The sequence below is a fragment of the Piliocolobus tephrosceles genome, chromosome 4 (assembly GCF_002776525.5).
Source record: "Piliocolobus tephrosceles isolate RC106 chromosome 4, ASM277652v3, whole genome shotgun sequence".
Lineage (NCBI taxonomy): Eukaryota > Metazoa > Chordata > Mammalia > Primates > Cercopithecidae > Piliocolobus > Piliocolobus tephrosceles.
In genome coordinates this window covers 103,670,300-103,678,192 of record NC_045437.1, presented here as the reverse complement: position 1 = coordinate 103,678,192, position 7,893 = coordinate 103,670,300, and the positions used below count along the sequence as shown (strand labels likewise).

Below are 7,893 nucleotides of genomic sequence, written 5' to 3'. Positions count from 1 at the left end.
TGCTTGTAAAACAGACTTATAAGTCAAATATGTAATATTGATATTCAGTATAGCTCTACTTCTAGTAGTTTCAAATAATTAAATATCTTTATGCATTTAAATATTAATGACAGAAAAACCTAGTTGCAGAAACAAGCAGACAGACAACAAGCAAACCTGTGTAAGTCTTCCATTTGGCTGGAAAGGTAATTTCAGAAATGGAAAATGAAGACAAAAAAAGTTTTCTTTTTTTGAATAGGATGAAGGAGCTAGTTATAAATAAAACTTATGTAAGCAACTAGAAAATTCAATAAAAAATGTTAAAATCACTTATGTAAAGGCATGAGAAAGCTGCTAAAGTAAGAACTAAAAGGTCAAGATTTTGTAAAGGGGAGAATGGAAATGAGGTCTGTCGACTTTCTCCATTTGTCTGGAGTTATTTGCTATTCCTAGGTTTAGGATAACAGTTGGAGAATTCAGGCTTTGCCTGGACAGAACGCAACTTCTGGGGAACAGGAATATGAATAGAACTTTTAGTAACCTCTAGCAACGGGGAAGACAAAGTTGATGCTATATAAGGTGCCAAAATTTCAGTGAGAAAAGGTGAGTGGAGAACTTAACCTGACACACAGCCAGTTTTCCCTTCAAATTATTTATCCCATTCTGAAGTTGATCAAGGTAAGGAACTGAAAATGTAAGCAGAAACGTTTTTAAAAGGAGATCAGAGATTTCTGCTGTCCCATTGTCCTGTCCTTAAAATTAGAGTTTGAAACTTACCAGAAAATCTCCGATGAATATACCAGGTTTTTGATTAAAAGTCTTGGAAGTCTTGGCTGTAGGAGTAAGTGCGAATCAGAAGTACTAGAGTCTTATGCAAATTACTATCTTACCTTAACTCAGCTTGGACCCTGATTGTATTTTAATCATCAGCCACTACTCTGTCTGTCCAGCAAAGTGAGGAGTAAGCCATTCCTAGAGAAATATAACACTACAAATTTTAAAATACATAATGTCCAGTATTTAATTAAAAAATAACCAGAGACGCCAACATCCAAAAGAAAAACAATTAAAGACACAGTCCAAATGTTGGAGTTAATAAAAATACGTTAAAATAACTATAATTAATAGATCAAAGGAAATAAGCAAACACATTGAAAAATAGATGACAAGACGGAGAATTTAACCCAGAGAAATAGCATCTACAGGTTGGGCGTGGTGGCTCACGCCTATAATCCTAGCACTTTGGGAGGTGAGGCGGGTGGATAACTTGAGGTCAGGAGTTCGAGACCAGCCTGGCCAACAAGGTAAAACCCCGTCTCTACTAAAAAGGAAAAAAAAAAAAAAAAAAAAAATGAGCAGGGCGTGGAGACACATGCCTGTAATCCTGGCTACTCTGGAGGCTACGTTATGAGAATTGCTTGAACTCAGGAGGCAGAGGTTGCACTGATCTGATATTGCGCCATTCCACTCCAGCCTGGGTGACAGAGTGAGACCCCGTCTCAAAAAAAAAAAAAAAAAAAAAAAAATAGAAAAGAAGAGAAATGTCATCTATAAAAAGATTTACATAGGAATTCTAGAACCGAAAATTGAAAGATCTAAAATAAAGAGTTTAATAGAGGGTTTAACAGCAGGATGTCTTGAGACCAGGAGGTAGAGGCTGCAGTGAACTGTGTTCCCACCGCTGCAATTCAGCTGTGGCAACAGAGTGAGACTCTGTCTCAAAAACAAAACAAAACAAAACAAAATAAAAGCAAACAAACAAAATACAGCTGAATTAAATAATTTTTAGACAGACAAAAACAGAATATTTTGGCAGCAAAACTTCACAAATTTTTTGCTTCACAAAAAAAGCAAAAATTTTTTTTTCTTTTTTTTTTCATTAAACTTTTTCAATGGGTCTCAAAATTCTGTGACAAATGTTTTGGTCAAGTTGTTTCCATTAAAAAGTACTGATTTTAAAAACTAATAACTTAAAACTGCCACACGCAAAAAAGAAAACCAAAGTGGTCCACAAAACATTCTCCTTTCCTTCTGAAGGTTTTACGATGCATTGTTATCATTAACCAGTCTTTTACTACTGAACTTAAATGGCCAATTGAAACAAACAGTTCCGAGATCGTTCTTCCACCACTGATTAAGAGTGGGGTGGCAGGTATTAGGGATAATATTCATTTAGCCTTCTGAGCTTTCTGGGCAGACTTGGTGACCTTGCCAGCTCCAGCAGCCTTCTTGTCCACTGCTTTGATGACACCCTCCGCAACTGTCTGCCTCATATCACGAACAGCAAAGCGACCCAAAGGTGGGTAGTCTGAGAAGCTCGCAACACACATAGGCTTGCCAGGAACCATATTAACAATGGCAGCATCACCAGACTTCAAGAATTTAGGGCCATCTTCCAGTTTTTTACCAGAACAGCGATCAATCTTTTCCTTCAGCTCAGCAAACTTGCATGCAATGTGAATTGTGTGGCAATCCAACACAGGGGCATAGCCAGCACTTATTTGGCCTGGATGGTTCAGGATAATCACCTGAGCAGTGAAGCCAGCTGCTTCCATTGGTGGGTCATTTTTGCTGTCACCAGCAACGTTGCCACGACGAGCATCCTTGACAGACACATTCTTGACATTGAAGCCCACATTGTCCCCAGGAAGAGCTTCACTCAAAGCTTCATGGTGCATTTCAACAGATTTTATTTCAGTTGTAACGTTGAATGGAGCAAAGGTGACCACCATACCGGGTTTGAGAACACCAGTCTCCACTTGACCAACAGGAACAGTACCAATACCACCAATTTTGTAGACATCCTGGAGAGGCAGGCACAAGGGCTTGTCAGTTGGATGAGTTGGTGGTAGGATGCAGTCCAGAGCCTCAAGCAGCGTGGTTCCACTGGCATTGCCATCCTTATGGGTGACCTTCCATCCCTTGAACCAAGGCATGTTAGCATTTGGCTCCAGCATGTTGTCACCATTCCAACCAGAAATTGGCACAAACGCTACTGTGTCGGGGTTGTAGCCAATTTTCTTAATGTAAGTGGTGACTTCCTTAACAATTTCCTCATATCTCTTCTGGCTGTAGGGTGGCTCAGTGGAATCCATTTTGTTAACACCAACAATTACTTGTTTCACACCCAGTGTGTAAGCCAGAAGAGCATGCTCTTGGGTCTGCCCATTCTTGGAGATACCAGCTCCAAATTCACCAACACCAGCAGCAACAATCAGGACAGCACAGTCAGCCTGAGATGTCCCTGTAATCATGTTTTTGATGAAGTCTCTGTGTCCTGGGGCACCAATGATAGTCACATAGTACTTGCTGGTCTCAAATTTCCACAAGGAGATACCAATGGTGATACCATGTTCCCGCTCAGCTTTCAGTTTATTCAAGACCCAGGCATACTTGAAGGAGCCCTTTCCCATCTCAGCAGCCTCCTTCTCAAATTTTTCAATGGTTCTTTTGTCGATGCCACTGCATTTGTAGATCAGATGGCCAGTAGTGGTGGACTTGCCCGAATCTACGTGTCCAATGACTACAATGTTGATATGAGTCTTTTCCTTTCCCATTTGGCTTTTAGGGGTAGTTTTCAGGACACCTGTGTTCTGGTGGCAAACTTTTATGTAGAAAGAAAATGATCCTAGAATATGTAATTATAGGAAAGACTGACTGGCAAAGGAGAAATTCATATAGATGAATATTGACTGACTTGGATAATAAGAATAACAATTTATGCAGGGGTGTGTGTGTGTGTGTGTGTGTGTGTGGTTAAAATGCATGAAAACAATAGTGCAAAAGTGAAGGATATATATGGAAAGAGAGTTTTATTGTAAAGGAAGGACTAAAAGTAATTTATATTAGATTTTATTTATTTAAGAATGAATATTATAATCTATAGTACCCATTAAAGAAAAGGAAAAGAAGCTATAATTAACAAATTATTGGGGTAAAAATAGAATGGTTAAAACAAACCCAGGTTACTGTAAAAGAAAACAAGAAAGAAGATAATGAGAGCTTAAAGCAGGTTGATCAAAGAGAAAACAAGTAACTAAATGGCAGATATGACAGTAAATATATATTAAATTTCATTCAATGAAAATGAACAAAATATTTCTAGAAAAGAATAAGATTTGTTAGATTGGGTTAGAAAAAGCCCTCAAGTGTATATTGCTCTTAAGAGGAACACCATAATATAAGAATATAGAGAGATTGAAATTCAAAAGATGGAATAAAAGATATATCATGTGAATATAAAGCAAAAATATATGTTGCTTTATTAATATCAAAGATGATTTTAAGTTAAAAGCATTGCTGAAGATGAAGAATGACATTTCATAATGATGAAGGAGTAAATCAATGGGAAAATATGACCTTTCTAAATCTCTGTGCAATCAATACATAGTTTCAAACTACATATAAAGTTACCCTTCACAAAACTTCAAGAGTTGATAATACCTGCAGCTAAAACAAATCAGTAAAGATGTAGAAAATATGAACAACACAATTAACAAAGCTGGCCTAATTGACATATTGTGTGCACTACATTCAATAATGACAAAATTCAAACTATTTTCAGATGGACTGAGAGCATCTACTGAAATGACAGGAGACAATCTTTATAAAATAACATTTTGTCATCTTACTAAGGAAGTGTTTCATGCTCAATCTGCTAGGTATTCCTTGCAGAATTTCTATTAAGTTAGAAGTACATCTTATGCGAGGAAAATGAACAAGATTCGATGGCACCTTTCTATCCTATGAGTTAATGTTGTTCATGCAATTAAAGAAGACTGCAACTCTCAAAATGAATGTCTCATGGGCTGCTGTTTCTGCAAGCGCAGACCAATGTCATTACTTTTCTAAAAAAATTTTATTTGCATAGACAGAAAGAAGATGAAAAAGTATATTTTCTTTTTAACTTAAAAAATTTACTTCCAAGTATTTATATTGCTAGTCTCTTTTTAGTTGTACATATATAATTTATATTACTTCAAACAGAAATTCTCCTTCGTGTTGATACCGGAATTAATGTGCCTATCAGGCAGTTAGCCCAACTTACCATTAATAATGCCAAGGTCATGAGGTCCACTATTCATTGGCCAGTGAGTACTGTATCATGCTATGCCTCTAATAAGCCTCTAAGCTTCGCCGGGCATTTTATAAAATGTGTATTGCTATAATGGGAAGTGAAATGTAAAACATAGATGGATCAGCACAAAAATTAGAAAAAAAACTGCTTAAAGAGCATGCCCTTTGAATCAATAACATCATCTTTGTTTAATAAATGCAGCCCTTTAATTTATCAGAAAAGACTCAGATTCATCCCTCATTAAGGGAAGACTGTGCTGCAGGCTTTGTTTACTTAGAAAACCAAATTGGAGGAAATGTTGCTAGGTTGCACTTGTATGTGGTCTCCATAATTTGCAGTGAGCAAAATACATTTGCAGCCTTGACAAAACTAAGAATTATTTCATATGTAGTAAATTACTTAAAAATGAAACCAGCAAAATTTAAGAAAAAAAATTTGTGATTACTTGTTCTTAAAATAATGATCTCCAAAGTATAGTATTAATATATGAATTAGCTAAAATAGAGTTTAAAGTCCCCTGTATCATTGCTCTTTGGTTTTCGAGGGGCAAAATGTCAACAACGAAGATATGTGCAGTACGTTGAAATATAAGATTATACAAAGTTTGAATAAACTGATAAAATGGTAAAATAAGACATGTTAGTCTAAATAAAAGTGTATTTGACATACAAGGCTAATAATTAGGCATAATATGCAGGCATAGTATGCATTGCTCAGAGAATTAATTTCACAGATTTGTCTCTGGAAATGCATGGATTTAACTAAGAACCCATTTTGAATTCTCTGGTTTCGAGTCCATATGTATCTTTGGCTAATGTACAGAGAAGTTGGTAAGATTTGACATTTTAGTTTTTAATTAATTATTGCACTAAGTATCTTGCCTGAATGTACAATAGAAAGTGGAAGCAAGTGCTTCTTTGACTAAATGTCATTATTTTTCACAAGAGTCATTATTTTTCACAAACTATACCAAAGGCCAGCTGAATGGGTTACAGTTTCACAAATAATTAGACTAAATTATAAAATGTCAAAATAAATGAACAGGCATGCCCTTTGATGTGTTTTCCTTATATAAAACATTATTAATTTGCATATGGGCCAATTTACCAAATTGCCAATATTTAACTGTTCTTTTTATCATTTGTGTGAATCACCTTGTTTCCTCTATTTACGTGTTATTTACAGTTTATATAGTTGCTGTTACTAAGGTGAAATCCTGGCAGTTTTTCTTCTGCAGAGGGGACGTTTGTATTATGTGATAATTTCTAAGTGCACAATAAAGACTATGTTTTCTATACAACATAATTTAAGCAGACATGTCAAAGATAGATCTTAACCAAAATCAGCTCCCTCTCTGGTCTGAATTTTCTCCATTAATGACTAATAGTTTAAATTTCAACATGTATTAATATATGTGAAAGTCCATTCCCTGAGTTATGCATTCAAAATAAGTACATGGAACCATGCACTGTTTTAGGCTTATATTTAGTCTTCATAAAGTTATTATCTCAATTAGTGGGAGCCCTTCAATGACCAGCTTCTCACTGACTCCAGTTTACTCTTTTTAATTTATCCTTCCAGCCACTGACAGCAGATTTTTGGCCCCATTGCCACACAGCCAATGATTTTTGCTGAAGTCACCAATGTCCTCTGTCACTAAGCTCCTCCTTCTCAGTGGCATATGACAACATACATTTATTTTATTCACATTTGTGAGTCAGCTGAGGTTTCTCTGCTGCTCCTGGCTGGGCTTGGGGGCAGCTCTATGTGCAGATGAAATCCAAATATGCTTCATGAGTCTGTTATTTTACTTGGCCCAGTAGGCTGTCCAGGGCATGTTCTTCTCATGATAATGGCAAAAAGTCCCAGAGGGCAAGTTGAAATATGTGAAGCTTCTTAAGGCCTAGCCTTGGAATTGGTCATTCTCACTTCTGCCCGTATTTCATCAACCAAATTAAGTTCCATGGCTGACCCCACATCAAGGAGTTGGAAAACACATTCTGTATTTTGTGTCAGGAACTGCAGAGTTACAAAGCAAAGAACATTAATGCAAGAATGATTGATGAATTGGGGCCACACAGATAGCACGAAAGATGATTTCTTCTAGGATGTCATCCTTCTTTGATCTCTGAAATGCATTGGTTTCCCAATCTCAATTCTACTCTGCTTTCCCTCTACTTGTCATCCTTTTGTCTTGCTTCCCAAATGTTGGCATTTTATGAGGCTTCTTATCAAAATACAGTTGACCCTTGAAAAACATAGGTTTGAATTGTGTGGGTCCGCTTTTATGTGGATTTAAAAAAATAAATATATTGAAAAATATGTAGAGATTTATGACAAGTTGAAAAAACTTGCAGATGAACCATGTAACATAGAAATATTGAAAAATCCAAGAAAAAAATAGATATTCCCTGGGTGTATAAAATATTTGTAGATATTAGTCTATTTGATCACCGACCCTCAAACAACATGAGTTTGAACTATATTGGTTCAGTTCTATGCGGATTGTTTTTTACGTCTGCTGCCCTTGAGATAGCAAGACCAAGTCCTCCTCCTCCTTCTCAGCCTACTCAACAAGAAGATGGGGAATAAGACCTTTACAATGATCCACTTCTACTTAGTGAATAGTTAATATATTTTTTCTTTTTTATAATTTTCTTAATAACATTTTATTTTCTCAGGTTTACTTTGTCATAAGAATATGATATACAATAGTTATGACATACAAAATATGTGTTAATTAACTGTTTATGCTATTTGTAAGTCTCCTGATCAATAATATGCCATTAAGAGTTAAATTTAAGGGAAGCCAAAAGTTATATCCAGATTTTTGACTG

The 7,893-nt window shown here is 36.0% G+C and overlaps 1 pseudogene across 1 annotated transcript; it reads right to left on the bottom strand.

The window, feature by feature from the left end:
- Positions 1 to 1,904: 1,904 nt before the first annotated feature.
- Positions 1,905 to 3,578, bottom strand: LOC111542671 (annotated as a pseudogene). Its single transcript, XR_002731628.1, has one exon. The product of XR_002731628.1 is annotated as an elongation factor 1-alpha 1 pseudogene (transcript).
- Positions 3,579 to 7,893: the final 4,315 nt, after the last annotated feature.